General features: G+C 38.5%; 1 long non-coding RNA gene across 1 annotated transcript; it reads right to left on the reverse strand.

Annotated features, from left to right (window-relative positions):
- Positions 1 to 206: 206 nt before the first annotated feature.
- Positions 207 to 15,547, reverse strand: LOC119868990. Its single transcript, XR_005387542.1, has 3 exons — positions 15,455 to 15,547; positions 4,985 to 5,050; positions 207 to 382 (listed from the first exon to the last, which is right to left on the reverse strand). It is a non-coding gene; the product is annotated as an uncharacterized LOC119868990 (long non-coding RNA).
- Positions 15,548 to 17,357: the final 1,810 nt, after the last annotated feature.

A 17,357-nucleotide genomic window follows, 5' to 3' on the forward strand; every position in this document is an offset into this window, starting at 1 on the left:
CTCTCACTCATACTGTCTCTCAAGTAAATAAAATCTTTTAAAAAATTAGCAAAGCCTATTTTAAAAATTTTATTATTAAGTATTAGACAAATTAGAAAATTAAATGTATATTTTGGGGTTTTTTTATTTTTTTTTAAATTATTTATTTATTTATTTATGATAGTCACAGAGAGAGAGAGAGACAGAGACAGAGACAGAGACAGAGACACAGGCAGAGGGAGAAGCAGGCTCCATGCACCGATGTGGGATTTGATCCCGGGTCTCCAGGATCGCACGCTGGGCCAAAGGTAGGCGCTAAACCGCTGCACCACCCAGGGATCCCTGAAATGTATATTTGAATTCCAATTCAAAGATGGTAAAACAAACTTCATTTGAATTTTTCCTGAAAAAAAAAACACATAACTTCTGAATGTGCAATATTACTAAACCAAATAATAATGTTGGAAAGGACTCTGAAATGTATAGATCCAAATGATCTGTCCCAGCTTCATTAAGTACTGAGTTCAGTTTTTGTATCCCAAACTATTGTTGAAGCATGAAGTTCACTATGTTATTTGCAGAGATTAACTGGCCATGAAATCATCAAAATTTAATCAGCATTTACATTCATAATATTAATAGGGATAAATTCAAAGCAAGTTACCTGAAAAACTACTGAACAAAAAAGCTGACAGAGGCAGATAGGTATTTTACGTATAAACATTATTATTTTCCAGTTTTTCTTATAAAGTAGCACTATGATTTTGTAAGACCAACAAACTAATATCTAACACGTACATTTGCCATGACATGTGTGAAAGACAATACTGATTAGAAATGTTAGGTGAATCTGATGCAAGAAGGAAGCTCGTGGGATACTCTCCAACGGCACTATACCTGGGAGTGGTCAGCAACTGACTAAAGATATAAAAGACCAATTATTGAGCAAATAAATCCAGAAAAGCCTTTTTCATTGTACTTGACAAATGCACAGAAATTTTTAATACAGAATACTTCCAATACAGGCATTTGTGTCCATTATCTTAATGGTGATACGAAGCAAGAATTGTGTTGTCGTTTTTTTTTTTTCTGTTTTTTGGGGGGGGTTGGAGGATCTACTACCAACAAATACAGCTAGCTCTGTGTTTGTGTTATATCAACGAAGAGATGTGAAATGGACTTCACACTTCAGGTTTTGAGTAGAAATATGTTTTAAAGGCAGAAGCTTGCACTAAATTAATATTGGTGCATCAAAATATAAATCAAATACTAGTTTCCTTAGTAAGATTGACTTGGCCAAAAAAATCAGTAAGTTGCACAAACTAAATATATTTGATCACATGTATTAAAATTGTGAATATATAAATCGATGTATTAAAATCAATATTTGCTCAATTAATAATATAAGAACTGACAGTAAACAAGTGTTAATTCATGCTGAAGTAAAATGTTTTTCAATGGCAAGAGTACAGTTGCAAATTTGGAACTGAAGAATCAACTCTCAATGTTCCTGTCAGATAAGAAACCAGTTTGGTTCCAACTCTTCAATGATGAGAATTGGATAGTCAATCTTTCTTTGGTATTTTTAATGATTTTAATCCTTTCACACAAGGAAGGAATGCAACATGGCAGATAAGATCCAAGGGCACAAAATAAAGTTGGAAGTTTGGAAGAAAAACATTTGTAGGGAATGTTATGACATGTTCCATAATTTAACAATTATGAGTAAAACAGGTCATGATGCTAATATGTACTTAGTTGAAAGTTATCAGCAATTGTCCCCCATGTCTGTTGATGATTGCAGCCCTTCTGAGAGCTGTGAGGTGGTATCTCATTGTAGTTTTGATTTGTATTTTCCTGATGGTACGTCTTTTCATATGTCAATGTCTTCGGCCCTTTTTTTAAAATGGATTGCTTTTGAGATGTTGAGTTTTAGAAGTTCTTTACATATTTTGGATACTAACTCTTTATCTGATATGTCATTTGCAAATATCTTTTCTCATTTGTAGGTTGCCTTTGAATTTTACTTGTTTCCATCACTGTTCAAAAGCTTTTTATTTTGATGTAGTCCCAATAGTTTTTGTGTTTGTTTGCCTTGTCTCAGGAGACATATCTAGAAAAAAGTTGCTATTATAGTCGACGTTAAATAAGTTACCCCTGGGTTATTTTCTAGGATATGTATACTTTTAGGTCTCACATTTTGGTCTTTCATACATTTTGAATTTAAGTAGCAGCATTACTTACAATAGCCAAGATACAGAAGCAGTCTAAGGTGTCTATCAATTGATGAATGGATAAAGAAGATGTAGTGTATATGTATATACACAACGGAATATTATTCAGTCATAAGAGAATGAAATCTTGCCACTTGCAGCAATATGTATGGAGCCAAAGAATATAACACTAAGCAAAATAAGTTACAAAAAGACAACTACCATATGATTTCACTATTATGTGGAATTTAAGAAACAAAACACATGAGCAGATGGGAAAAGAGAGAGAGAGAGAGTGAGAGAGATACAAATCAAGAAACAGACTCTTAATCAAACAAATTAATTGGTGGTTACCAGAGGGGAGGAGGCTGGATGCTATGGATTAAATAGGTGATGGGGGTTAAGGAGTGTACTTGTCATGGTGAGCACAGGGTAATGAATGAAAGTATTGAATCACTGTAATGTATACCTTAAACTAATGTTAACTACGTATGTTAACAGGAATTAAAATAAAAACTTTTTAAATAGGAACTTATAAAAATATAAAAGAGGGAAGTTATCACCAATCCCTTATTATTTTAATACAATGCTTTGTATTTTTTTTTACATTTTTATTTATTTATGATAGTCACAGAGAGAGAGAGAGAGAGAGAGGCAGAGACACAGGCAGAGGGAGAAGCAGGCTCCATGTACCGGGAGCCTGATGTGGGATTCGATCCCGGATCTCCAGGATCGCGCCCTGGGCCAAAGGCAGGCGCCAAACCGCTGCGCCACCCAGGGATCCCTGCTTTGTATTTTTCATTAATTAGATCAATCAATGATAGATCCACGGATTTGAATCTATTTTTAAACATTTTTTCATCAAAAAACTTGCTTAAACTGAAAAGATTTATACTATAAATTTTTAGGGGAGTATACTTCAAAAACCAAGTATAACTCTACATTTGGATAAAAATTATAAATTAGTATGCTGAACTTGCTTTATAATCTCCTCTCCTACTTTTATCAACATGCACCTCTGTCTCGCTTCTTTGACATATATTTTTCAAACTATATAAGAGGTTAAATATGTATTACCTCCTGCAAGTAGTGAGGTTATAATCCACTCTAGATTTGGTAGTAAGTACATAACAAGCACTTTCACCACAATAAAAACTGTAAATATTGATAGACCTCTTTAAAGTGGACCTAAAAATATTCTATACAGGGAACTGCTATTTCATTCATAAATTTCTGACTAGGTGTGATGTGTAAGGACACAGTGTTATTAGAGCAAAACTGATTCTTGTAGCTCATCTCCAGTCTGTTCATTTTTAAGGATCAACAAGTATATGTTTTGTGAATATTTTCTTTTTTTAATGCTATGTTTATTTTGATCTATTGGATATACTTTTATCCTTACCAAACCTAATAATGAAAATTGACATGTTCCATGTTTTGTTTTCATTTTTCCGGAATTTCAGTTTCTTGTTGGATTCTTCAGAAGTATTAGTTTATGACAGATGAGAGGGTAATGATGCTTTAGACATGATTTTAGAAGCACTGATATAGTTCATATTCCTACACCGTGTTCTTCCTGTAGTCTATCACTTCGAGCACACTTTTAAGGTTCTCATTTGTACTTTCCTTTCTCAGACCTAAAGTTCTTCAATTGCAAGAAATTATCTACAGCTATTTCTGGATCATAATAGATGCCTCAAACACAGTATAAAATCAATGACTAAATAGTTACATAAATAATTATTACAAGTATAACTGTAACAACACACTCATTCATACAATATACACTCTTCAAGCCTACAATATCGCTAAATTTAAAGTAGGTAATTCTAAATGTATTTTGATATGTGACAGTATTAAACAGAATTGTCAGGGCAGTCTTGGAGTATAGTAATTTATATGCAAGTGCAAAATTATTCTCCAAAATACAAATGGTATTTATCTTGCTATCTTTTGGCTGCTGTGACTTTGGGTGACTATTATTTTCTTCTTCGAGCTCTGCTATATTTCTCATCATTCTATAATGTATAGCTGATATCTTAGCAATAATGATACTGGGTTCAAATACAGCTTCAATGTAATATGACCACCATATCCACTTAAACATGACCTTTTGTTATGTTGCACATATTTTATGTAACACAATATTATTAGATATAGTAGGAAAATACAAATGTAGCTTCCTCAAGCATCATGTGCTAGTACCCAAGTTAAATAAAATACAGAACAATTATCATACTTTCTGATCCATTGCTTATCAAGAAATATTTACTTTTATATTACCTATTATTAGGAATTTACTGATTACCTATTATTAGGAATGTAATTACATGTAAAATATATGTAATATAAGTGTGTATATATACATATGAGTGTGTGTGTGTATATATATATATATATATATATATATATATATATATATATGATTAGTAAAGCAGATGTAAATTCCTGCCCATGCAGGCCTTATATCCTAGGTTGAAAACTGAGACATGCACAATAACTTTTTCTAGAATGTTCGAAAAGGACATAGTGTCAGCAAGTTGACCTATAACACTTTTGGATGATCATTTTGTTGGATGAGTTCTTTTTACCATTTTGATTATTTTGGTCTCGTCTAAAACACAAGGATAGCACACTATCACTTGATATACAAAAATATGCTTGAAGTATATTTTTTTCTGCACAAATACAGTGTGGTTCCTCTACCTTGTAGTCAAAATTCTCCATAGAAGAGTTCTCAGAATAGAAAACATTGCATTGAGGTTACTCAGCATCTCATCTGTCATACTTACGTAGACTTAAAAGAGGGGAAAGAAATCATACACAATGTCCTCAGAAGACAGCAGTCCACCTTTCAGCTATTTGAGAAATAGAATTATTATAAACTTAATAAAGTATTCTGCAGTTATATATTCCAACTAGCTTAAATTATTCATTTCATATCCTAGTACTTCCCCCCACATATGCCACTTTATGGTTTTAAGCTAGTTGATTTATAAAAATGTCATCAACATAGTGCAAATTAATGATTCCAGCGATACACATTTGCGATACCTTAGGTATGTGACAGGCAATTAAAAAAAGTTGTATTGATTTGTCTAAAATGTTAAATGACATAATAGCCATACAGTAAAGTATTGAATAATTTAAGTAAATCAATGTTTTCTGAATTTTGTAGGAGTACAAACTGTCTTGGGTGCTAAAGTAAATCAATATAATAAAATAAATATGAAGCAGTTTATAATGACGAATGTATGGGTTGATAATAACCAGAGGTAGAATCTGATTTAGCCATTGTAACAAACAACTTCCAGGCATCTTTTGTGCACTATTCCCATCAGAAAACGTGGTATTATATAGTCAATTGATTTTAGCACTTAAATAGCTTTTCATTTGCAAGACACCTAGCCTCAGTATAAGCTAAACCTTTCCCAGAGTGTCATTAGTTATGGCTTGATTTAGAATAATAATACATATTTACTACCATTACAGCGATTTTGCGTGTTTTATGTGGTCTGTAAATAATGTTACATTTTATGAGGAAATGAGAAATGTTCATTTGTTGTTCTCCTATATTTGCAAGATTTAGGATTTAGCATTTTTGTACTTTCACGGATCTCTTTTTACCCTCATTTCCAATGGTAAATCCAATGAAAAATATTTATTTTCATGTAGCTAGGTCTGTATGCATTTTTTAGTTTCCCATTTTATTTAGAAAATAGAAGCATAGTATTATATGCGTATGTAGGGACATGTTTCTCCTACATAGTGTGTCTTTGTGGTTTACTACAATTTGAAGACTAATGAAATCTTTGGACCCTTTCCATAGGAAAAAAAAAGAAACTATGAATGTAGACATAAGCACAATGCTATATATAATTTAAGAGAATTCAGATTTATCCCGAATTCTTTTCACATTCATACACAAAGAGTAACAATTAAAACATGGAAAACAGCCATAATTGCAGTGCTGGAAACTTTAAATACTTCAAAGTTGTAGCTAGACTTAAAATGATGAATATAGATAATTGCTATAAATACTTTGCCCGTAATTTGTATTATCCCTTCACTATTAATTCAGAAAAAAGAAAATTCCCCAGGAAAGGGCAACGATGTGAGAACATCACTGAGAAAAGATAGGTGGAGCTAAAAGGAGTCATTCCTGAAATAGGAGATCCAGAGTGGACAAAGGACTAACACCCAAATTACAGAAAAGGAAATACACACACACATCTCATTGAGACCTGCTAGAAAATCATGGTGGATTAGGTATGGGCCATGTTGCCAAACGGAAATTGGATGGATTATTTTATACTGACCTTGGTAAAATGATTTGGACTCTGATACAACCCTCTTCTGCAAACTGGGGATATTAATATGATTTATTTCGTGCATCTGATGGTTAATTCCATACAAAGTATTTAGTTAAATTCCTGGCATACATTTGGTAGGAAGATTGTGACTAAACTCAGAATGTGCTTTCATTTCTATACCAATTCTGTTTGTTATACGAGTTGTTCTGAACTCAAATGTGGGACATCTTGGAGATAGGGAAAAGCCTTAGAATGTTTGGAATGTTTGGAGGGACAACCAGGCTAATCAGATTTTTTATCCCTCACTTATCATACTAAACAGTAGGCAACAGAAACATCTACCCTAAGGGAAGGAGGGAATAATGAGGACCCTTTGGCCAGAAAGCAGAAAAGAACCCTGTGCAAGAGACACAGATTAATCAAAAGGTTCCATGCTTAAAGGTCCAGTCATAGATAGGCATACCATCTGGAAGTATATATCACCACACATGCAGCACCAGACCTGGAGGCAGGGTATAGTAAGCTATATATAGTACTCTTAAAACAACCTAATGGGAATCTCAGATTCAAAACAGGAATATAAAACCAAGAATCAGCAAAATGTTCAGAAAAGATAATCTCGTAAACCTAAGAGATCAAATTCATTAAACAGGTAATAATTTTTCTATAACGAAAGTTAATGTATAAAGCAGCAGATAAAAATATTAAAATAAATATATAAAAAAACAAGACTGATATGAGAAGGCCCTGCATCCATAAGGTAACATACTAGAGATTTTTCAAATGAAATATTTTATTTTAGGAAAAAGAAAAAAGAAAAGCTCAATATTGAACTGAATAGGAGAATGAGATGAGAATGAAAAGAGACACTTAATGAGCAGGCAAATAAAATGGGACCATGTTCCCAGGGAAAGGGCAATGCAAAGGGAGATAAAATCATGAATGAAGAGTTAATAAGTATAGAAATCAAATTATAACTTCTCGAAGGAATGAGCAGAAGGCAGGGTAAGAAAGGTGAAAAGAGGAAAGTGTCACTCATTTTTAAAAACATACAGAGAAAAGTTAAAATGCTGACTAAAAAATACCAATAGTATAACTATGACATTTTTAAGGAAAAAATGTAAATAAAAGCATAAAATATTAGTGTAAATTAAATCCTCAACCCTATCCATGAACTCGAGACTCATAAAACCAGCTTCTCATTTAACAGCTCCATTTGCTTGTCTGATAGATATCTCAAATACAGCTTGTTGAAAACAGAACTCCTGACTTTATCTCCATATAGACAAAATCTCTCCATCAGCCCTCTACATCTCAGTAAATGGAAACTCAATGGTCGGCGGCTAGAACAAGGATCTTAAATGATCTCTGACTCTTCTCTGTCCTTCAAGTGTATATCCATTCCAACAAAAAATCTAACTCGGACCTCATCCCAAAATATAGGCAATATCCTACCAATTCTCAACACCTCTATCACTTGTGCCTTTTTTCTAAGCTACCATTTTTGCTTACCTGGATATTTATTTTACACAAATCTCATATTAGCCATTCTAAATCTAAATCTGCCCAAAACCTTCTAAAGACTCTTCATTTCACTCTAAATTAAACTCAAGTCTTTTAGAGCTTGCTGGTTTCTACATGGTTTGGCCTTTAGCCACATTTCTGACCTCATCTCAATTATCTTCATCCTACCTGGCCTTTTTGTTGGTTTTTGACCATGCCAAGTGCCATTTACTTTTTTCACAGCTTCTGAATTTGGTTTTCGGTCTGCCCCAAATTTACTTTGCTCATCTCTTGGCTTCACTTGACAGGGATCATGAGTAAGTTCCAGACATCAATGGATGTCCTTCCCTTCTAAAATCCATAGCCTCGCCACTGTCATCTGTCTCAAATATGATGGAATTGATTTCATTATGCCCTCTCATCCTGTGCAAATAGGTAATCACAGGAAGCCTAAACCTTCATTTTATTAGGCATCTTATGCATTCCAATCTACAAATTGATTAAATCTTCCTTATTCTCATCACTTTAAAGCCTTCCCCAATTCCTGAACTCTTTCTATCATGCCTTTTGAAATGACCAATCATCTGCAAAATCCACTTTGTCTTCATATTTTCTCTGAACACCCTTACTCCTTTTGTTCCAATAAACCTGCACTCTGCCTGAGAGGTCAGTGCTTTTACATAGTCTTTATACATAGAAACTGTTCTCTATGCCACTGAAAAGATGTTGAACCGTTGGGTCTGGATATAAAAAGGTGTGTTTCCTGTTCTTCATTCCATCCTTAAAACTATTATCTCCTGCATTTCCCTAAAACTATCTGCATTTAAAATTCTTGTTAGGGCAGCCCAGGTGGCCCAGCGGTACAGCGCCTGCCTTCAGCCCAGGGCATGATCCGAGAGACCCAGGATTGAGTCCCACGTCAGGCTCCCTGCATGAAGCCTGCTTCTCCTTCTGCCTGTGTCTCTGCCTCTCTCTCTCTCTCTCTCTCTCTCTCTGTGTGTCTCTCATGAATAAATAAATTTTAAAAATCTTAAAAAATAAAATAAAATTCTTGTTATTACTTTATATTTCCAATTATGAAAATTATTGATGCAGTTTCCCAATACCTACATTATTATTCCTTATTTTTGGATGACTTCAGTTCCCAATTCACTGTCATCCTGTTTACTGGTTACCTGTCTTTTTGGGATTTCAGTATGTGTATAGATGATCCTTCCAACACCTTCACTTCTGACACCTTGAGTCCTCTCCCTTGATGTTCCTATTCTTCACCCTACAAAAGCAACTCACCACAATCTTGTCCTTACAGATTTCTGCATATCTTTCATCTCAATTTCAGGCATTTCCTTCTCTGATCCTTGCCAACTAGCATTTGAGGTCACTTCTTTCAAGATCTAGGCTCCAGGGACATCTGGGTGGCTCAGCAGTTGAGCATCTGCCTTTGGCTCAGGGCATGATCCCAGGGTCCGGGATCAAATCCCACATCCAGATGCCTGAAAGGAGTCCGCTTCTTCCTCTGCCTATGTCTCTGCCTTTCTCTGTGTGTATCTCACGAATAAATAAATAAAATCTTAAAAAAAAAAAAAAGGATCTAGGCTCCAAGAATCTCTCTACACCATAGGGGCTACAAATGTTACTGCATTTCCACTGCCTCTTACCTATTGGGTGTCCTCTTGTCTTTAGCCATCTTAAATACCATGGTCAATCAATATAATGTTTCTTTTACCAATTCCTTGTCTCTCCCCTCTTTTTTTTTTTAATTTAAACTCACTTGGAAAAAGCACCACTTCTGAGTTAAACCCAATTGTCTACATTTATTTCTGCATTCTTGCAACTAATCAACTTTACTTATGTGATGGCACAAACCTTAGGAGCTTTTAGGCTGTCCAACAATCACACAACTCCAGGTCCTTCATCTCCCACTCTCCTAGATGGCTCCTTTACTGTCTTTGCTCTCCTCAAAAATTCTAGCTCTCCTTCCTCCCTTTTCCCTAATTTCAGGAGATGTCCTGATTTACCCTTTGCTGGTTTAATTTCAACATTAAAAAAATGTTCTACAGAATCCCACTACCACACATACCCACTCTCAGGATCTGCACCTTATGTACTCTCTTTCCAACTGTTACTTGAATCAATTGTCAAAGTACTATACCAACTGAATCTGTTTATTTTCTAGATAGAATCTCCTCTGTCCATTTAAGTTTTATGCTCTAGCAATTTTTTATTCTTCCTTCCTTACTCTATATTTTGTGCAATTTTATTCTCAGGAATATAACACACACACACACAGTTCCTTTCTACATACTAAGAAACAAAACAAAATGAAATGGATAATACAAAGTAGCTTGATGCCATTTCTCTCAGGTCCCACACAAGTTATTTTCTCCCCTTTAAAAATATCATCTTTAAGTAGGCTCCACGCTGGGAGTCAAACATAGGGCTTGAACTCACAACCCTGAGATCAAGACCTGAGCTGAAATCAAGAGTTGGATGCCTAACTGATTGAGCCACCCAAGTTCCCCGCAAAATATCTTATTTCTCTTAAATTCACTCAGATTTAGCTCTTCGAGTCACCAAAATATGGTTTCAAGGGCAGGGGGAGCCAATATTAGGGATATTTTTACAACATATCCTTCAAAAAATAATTTATGAACTGGAAAGGATACAAGTAGATTCAAAGTTTAAAGGAGTAATAGAGACAAGGAAGAAGTTTTAGCATTGGAATAATCTACCTCTCTCATCATACTTGTCCAGGCCTATTGTGAAGCACATTACTTGGCTTATGTCAAACATCACAAAAACAGAATAGTATTTGAGTTTTTATACATTTATTTATTGTACATTGTTCTTTAGGGGCTTTGAAGAAAAAAATGTGGGTATATTATCAAAATCAGCTAAGAAGTCAGGTGAAATCCTCATTTAATTAAATCATGCCCAGGTAGACAGATTGATGAATATGTGTGAATTTATACAGAGATAAACAAAAAAATAGTTCTAAAGATTGATCAAAAAAGTTTCATATGAGGTCAAAAGATTAAAAATGTATGACAAATAGCATTTTAAGTATAAATATGTAACTTCATTCACAATGCACACAAATGCTCCTCTCCACTGCTCCACTGTTCAGTTGCTTTGTGTTTTCCAACAGCCCAGTCTCCCAAAGTCCAGCTATTTATTAACATAAAGCCATCAATCAGAAAGTTCTACTATCACTTGAGAATGAAAAACGTAGCTCCAAACCACATTTATTTACATATAAAATACATCTTGCTTTTCATGCTGTCACAGTCATGGGAGAGATTGTGATCTATTTAGTCGATCGTTTTAACTTAGTTCTATTGTTCAAAATTCTCAGAATGTAACACTAACTTTGTAATATGCAGTATGGTGAATAATATCATATTAAATATGTCAATGACAACAAAAAATTAAAAGTAAAAATAAATGAATTTATAACTTACACTTTTACTTATTATAGATAAAAAGAAAACTGTATTATTAAAATACTTTTGTCTTCCCAAATAGTTTGGGAGTTGGAAATAGTCCTGGTAAATATTCTCATTTGTAAAGCTCTAGTCTTTATTCACATCTCTGTATGTTTTTTGTTGTTTTAAATTGGGAACACATTTTAAATTTAATTTTCCTCTTAAAATCACAGCAAAACTATAAATCCCAACAAAGTTAGAAAATATGTAAAAAAAAGTAACATTTTTACTAACATTGGTTATAGGATTATAGATACATTGACAAAGGCCAGGAAGACTGATGCAATTATCTATGGGAACTAATTAGACAACTGTCTGATAAATCTTTTAATTGAAAGGCACATTGAGTTCCCAGACATAAACACATAGACATGAGTTTTCAAAGTTTTTTTTTTTGAGTTTTCAAAGTTCTGATGAAAAATGCATAATTCTAAAAGATCTACGTTTTGAAAAATACACAAAAAAATTGGACAACCATCAAACTTGTACTGACAATACAACTTGGTACAATAAGAACTCAGTGATAACTGTTAAATGTTAAACAACTGGCCAGGTTGCAGTTTCCTATCATCTGAGAGATCCTGAAGGACAAACCACAAACACCAATACACAGATGAGAGTGTTCAGGTTTAATCTCTATGTCCAGATAGGCTCTCCATCTGGGTTCATTTGCAGAGGAAATTGATGAAAAGTAAAAACACTAGAAACCTCCTTTTTCTTCTTCTTTTTTTTTTTTTTTTTTTTTTTGGCTAAAAAATGTATTGTCAGGTTGTAAAAAGATTTTATTTATTTGAGATAGAGATTGAGAGAGAGAAAGAGCAAGAGCCAGGGAGCAGAGGGAGAGGGAGAAGCAGGCTCCCCACCGGGCAGGGAGCTTGACTCTCAGGGCTCCATCCCAGAACCAGGAGATCATGACCTCAGCCAAAGGCAGATGCTTAAACAACTGGGCCACCCAGGTGCTCCTAAAAATGTTTTGTTGCAGAGACTACATGTCTGCAGAAGCCTGTGAGTGTTCTATCCCAAAACTGCATCAGGAAAACTTTAGCTGCAAATGCTCTGTAGATCTCATAAAGGGTACAGAAGACAACAGAAAGGAAGGACCACTTAGCACAACAAATTTCAACTGTGAAGGACATAGGGATTTGTCCTAGAAAGCAGTACAGGGCTGACATATGGATTTACCAGGGGATTTACCTCTCTGCCTTTGCCTAAAGGCTTCATAATTCTGACCAAGCGAAATAGGATAATAGCTCTTGAGCAGTTGTTCAGTGTTTTATTTCTGTTTACCCTTTTTCAAATTGTATGTTGTATTGCGATTGCCTATGTTAACCAAACCACTGCATATTTGGCATGGGGAGGGGAGTGTGTACAGATAAGCTGCCTTTGTTTTTTAGTTTGTTTGTTTGTTTTTAAGTTCAGTTTATATATGGTCAGACCACTTGGTACTATAATTGACCCTGAAAGAGAAGACCACACATTAGCTAGAAATCCTGGGATGGGTGACAGAATGGAAAGAACTTTGTGAATTTTGCGTGTGAAAAGAAAGATATGCAAGTATTCTTATCTTTTCAAGAGCAAGAACTGTGGCAGAGACAGCGAGCTGCCCTCTAATAACCTCCTCTCGCAATATAAGAGTATTTTGTTGAGCAATGGTCATCCAGCTAAAGCAAACTTTTCCAATCTCTCTTGCGGCTAAGTATGGCTCTATGCCTAAGTTCAGACCATTGCACTATAAACATAAGAGTTGTCAGGGTTCTTTCCCTAACAGAAAGAAATCCTCCCTCTACATCCCAGCCTTCCTCATTGCTTCACTCCTCATGCATAAATCACAATATCATAGAGGAAACTGGAGTAGACATATTGGACTATGAGAATGAAGCCATGTGTTGAGATAATGGAGCAATGAAACAGAAGACTGACAGTTATGGAGTTGCTTTACCTTATATTTATTGGAGAAACAAACTACCTTTTTTTTTAAAGTAACAATTATTTGGAGTCATTTCTGACTCAGCTAACTCCAGTATCCAAACTAACCTAAGAAAGTATTCTATGAAAATTAAAACAAGATTCAAATGAAAGGAAGACAAAGGAGGCCCCATGAAGACTGTCTTTTTAGGGCAATTAATCTAATTACATGTATACACTTGAGAAGTAAGAAGATAAAGATGGCTCTTTGATCAAGATAATGTAGTTCCCAATCAAAAAATTAGGTTATAGAAATTGCAATATTTCATATGACTTTTCTATATCCACAAGATATTAACTCCAGGAAAATCACAATACTGTACCAGTAGTTATGGTATGATTACAAAGCAGTCTAACATATGATAATTGTTTTAAGCAGTTGATAAAGTGTAAGAAAGAGAATGAATTGAACCTGAGAGCTTGAACATGCTCCTTCACGTGGTTTAAAGAAAAAGATACATGTTTTCTTACTTGAGACCATCGCTAACCTTAATTATGTAGTTAATAATATGTACATAGCCATGATATTGACTTGTAAATCTCTCCAGTTTGAATGCTGAATGCATTTTAATGAACCCTAACAACAGATTTTTAAGATATAAGTTAATATTATTCTGCTTAAAAATTAGAGACTGTAGGTACAGAGTGTTCAGGTATTTTTTTTCAAGACCTAACTGCCTCCAGGAGCTGGACCCCCATGTTTATTGCCTGTAAGAACGGACAACAGGATGTGTAAACTCAAATTGGTATATTATGTTTTAATTGCATTCTTTAGAACGATGGTACTAATAATCAAATCAAACAAAACCAGATATTTTAAGGTCTTTCTTTAAAAACCTTTTAAAACCTTAAAATATCTGGTGATTTCTAGAGAACAGGCTATCATTTGGGGATTATGGAGGGAGCCTGTTAGAGCCTATATAATTTATTTTTGCACAACTTAATGTTTCTCTTTTACTGTGTAAATATATTATCTCTATTGAAACAAAGCAAGGGTGAAACTCTGTGAATACTTTTCCATGATGAAAGTTGTAAAAGTCTGTTGACACCATAATTTTTATAATTAGACCGTATTGTCAATCATATTTATAATAACTCCTAAGCTTTCTGTTCTACCTTTCATATACAGGAAAAATACATAGATTAAATTATGATCTAATTTATAATGATGCACGTTAAATGATAGGCAAATCATAATTTTAAAGGCATTACAAATTAAGAGGTGTAATATACTAAAACTACTGCTCACATATTAATGGAAAAAAAGTACTTTTTTAAACAGAGAAAGGAACAAATTAATCAAAGACTGATTCCTGCTGTAAGTTGGTCTCTCAAAATAAAAAAAGAAAAGTCTTCCACTAAGCGCCCTGAAAAACGACTAAGGCCAAGGTTAATAACAATGGCCAAGCATTGGTCATGTCAGGCGGGAGGCCGTCCCCTCCCTTCCTAATGATGTGCACGGTTGTAGCTGCTGGACTCGCCCCCCAGGCCTGGTCATGTCAGGCGGGGGTGGCCCTGCTGCAGCCCCGGGCCCCGCCTCGGCAGGTGCTGGCAGGGCCCAGCCTCCCCGGGCGTGTCAGGGTGCCCCGGCCCCAACAGGGGGAGGCTAGCAGAGCCTCCGGGCTGCGGGCTCCAGGACAGAAGAGCGGCCCAGGCTCCCCCGGGTCCCTGCTCGGCTTCCTGGTGCTGCCCCGGGGGAGGCGGAGAAGCCCCCCCGGCCCCCCCGCAGCCCGCCAGGCCCCGCCAGGCTCCTCCTGGGAGCACCCGCCGGCGCTCTCGGGCCTGCCCCGGGGCTGGCCTGTGGCTTCTCTGGGGACGCAGCCCTCAGCGGGCCGCCCTGCGCGGGGAGACCGAGGCGGCGGCCCGGGGCGCCGGGGGCCCGACAGCCCGCCCCGCCCCGCCCCGCCCAGGGACCAGCCCAACGACCCAACGGCCGGCGTCCTGCGGGCGCGAGGGGCCCCTGGAGCAGACGGGGGCGGGGGGCGCGGAGCCTTACCTGCCGCGGGAGGGGATGCGCCGCGGGGAAGACCCTCGGGAGCCCCGCAGGCAACCGCGGCCTCTCGGGGAGCCCCGCCCGCTGAGCCGGGCCCCTCCTGGGGGGTGCAGGGCCCGCCTGGGGCCTGACCCGGCTGCGCTCCGGCACCTGCGGGTCGGCGGCGAGGGCGCTGCCTGGAGCCCCCCCCCCCAGCCCGTGGACCTCCGCGGGCGCCTTCACACCTGCGCACTGCGGCGGGGGGGGGGGGGTGCGCGGGGCCACAGGAAGCGGCCGAGCCCCGAGGTCCCTGCACCTGCACCTGCACCTGCGCCGCCTCCGCGTCTGAACCCTGGTTGGCAGCTGCCCTCGGGCCCCCGTGCGCCCCCTCCCGGGTGCACCTGCTGCGGGGGGTGGGGGAGGGGAGCGGGGCGGAGGACCTGGGACGCCCCCGCGCAGCCACACGCAGGGACAGTGACTGCGGAAGGGCAGGTGTGAGGAGCTGCAGGGGAGCACCTGCAGGGGACGAGGGTGCACGTGGCCGGAGGGCTCCCAGGAGCATCTGCGCCTTCCTCGGGCTCGCCCAGGGGCCCCCAGGACCAAACGGCTTCCATCACCCCCTTCCGTCCCTCGCAGGGCTTGAAGGGGTTGGAGAAAGATTTTTTTCCCATGCTGTTTGTGTGCATAAAGTCCTTTTTTCCCTTTTTTTTTTTTTTTCTTGCAGAACCTTTCACAGTTCGGCTTTGGCGAGTTCCACACCCCACCCCCGCCCCCCCGGTGTCCGAGCCCGCCCCGCCGCCCCCAGCCCCGGAGCCCTCCCGCCCCGTGCACCCTCCTCCCCTGCAGGTGCTCGGACACGGGGTCGGGAGACTCGCCAAAGCCGAACTCTGGTAGGTTCTGGAAGAGAAAAAAATAGGGCTTTATGAGACAAACAGCATGGGAAAAGATCTTTCTCCAACCCCTTCAAGCCCTGTGAGGGACGGAAGGGGGTGATGGAAGCCCTCAGGTCCTGGGGGGCCCGGGGCGCGGGGAAGCAGCAGATCTCACCCACTCTCCGGGAAGACCGCTGAGCGGACCCAAGAAGACCACGAAGTGACCAGAGTCTGGGACGAGCTCGTTTCCAGGAGGTAGAAGACCTGCCGTGGAAGTCCCTGGCCGTCCCCGTCCTCCCTGCTGTCCCTTTATCGCGGCCACAACGGTTTATGTTCTTTGTTCTCATTTTATTTGTTTTTAAGATGTTCTTCATTTATTCATGAGAGACACACAGAGAGAGAAAGAGAGGCAGAGACACAGCAGAGGGAGAAGCAGGCTCCATGCAGGGAGCCCGACGTGGGACTCGATCCCGGGTCTCTGGGGTCAGGCCCAGGGCTGAAGGCAGGTGCTAAACCGCTGAGCCACCCGGGGATCCCCTTTGTTGTCATTTTAAAAAGAAGTTTCCTCTAAGTTTAAGAAACAAAACAGAACACTGTGTGGCTTAAAACCCCACCGACAACTCTTTGGGGGGTCCCGAAAGAAGCAGGCACCTGGGCACCCATCACTCTTCTGTCCGTGAGATCCCCAGATACGGTCTACTCCAGTAGACCTGGTGTATCCAGTCGTTTACTCTGGAGTATGATGATATATTCACACACAGGAAAAAAAAATTCAAAGTAGGAAACATGATTTGTATACAAACATATTTGTGTACAAAAAGTGTACATCAGTCTATTTACAAAGCAGATTCCATCAAAGGGATAGATGGCTCAGCCCCCCCCCCACCCTGTATAAAAGATATTAGCCCAAAGGACTACAGAACCCAGAATGTATCACTCTGAAACCAGAAAGGACCCAGACATTAAAAGAAACGGAAGCGAAAAATGATACAGTGATTCACGATTTGTAACCTAAATTAGTCACTGAGGTCAACACAATTTATAAACATTGCATA

This window comes from Canis lupus, unplaced genomic scaffold (assembly GCF_011100685.1).
Source record: "Canis lupus familiaris isolate Mischka breed German Shepherd unplaced genomic scaffold, alternate assembly UU_Cfam_GSD_1.0 chrUn_S918H1083, whole genome shotgun sequence".
NCBI lineage: Eukaryota > Metazoa > Chordata > Mammalia > Carnivora > Canidae > Canis > Canis lupus.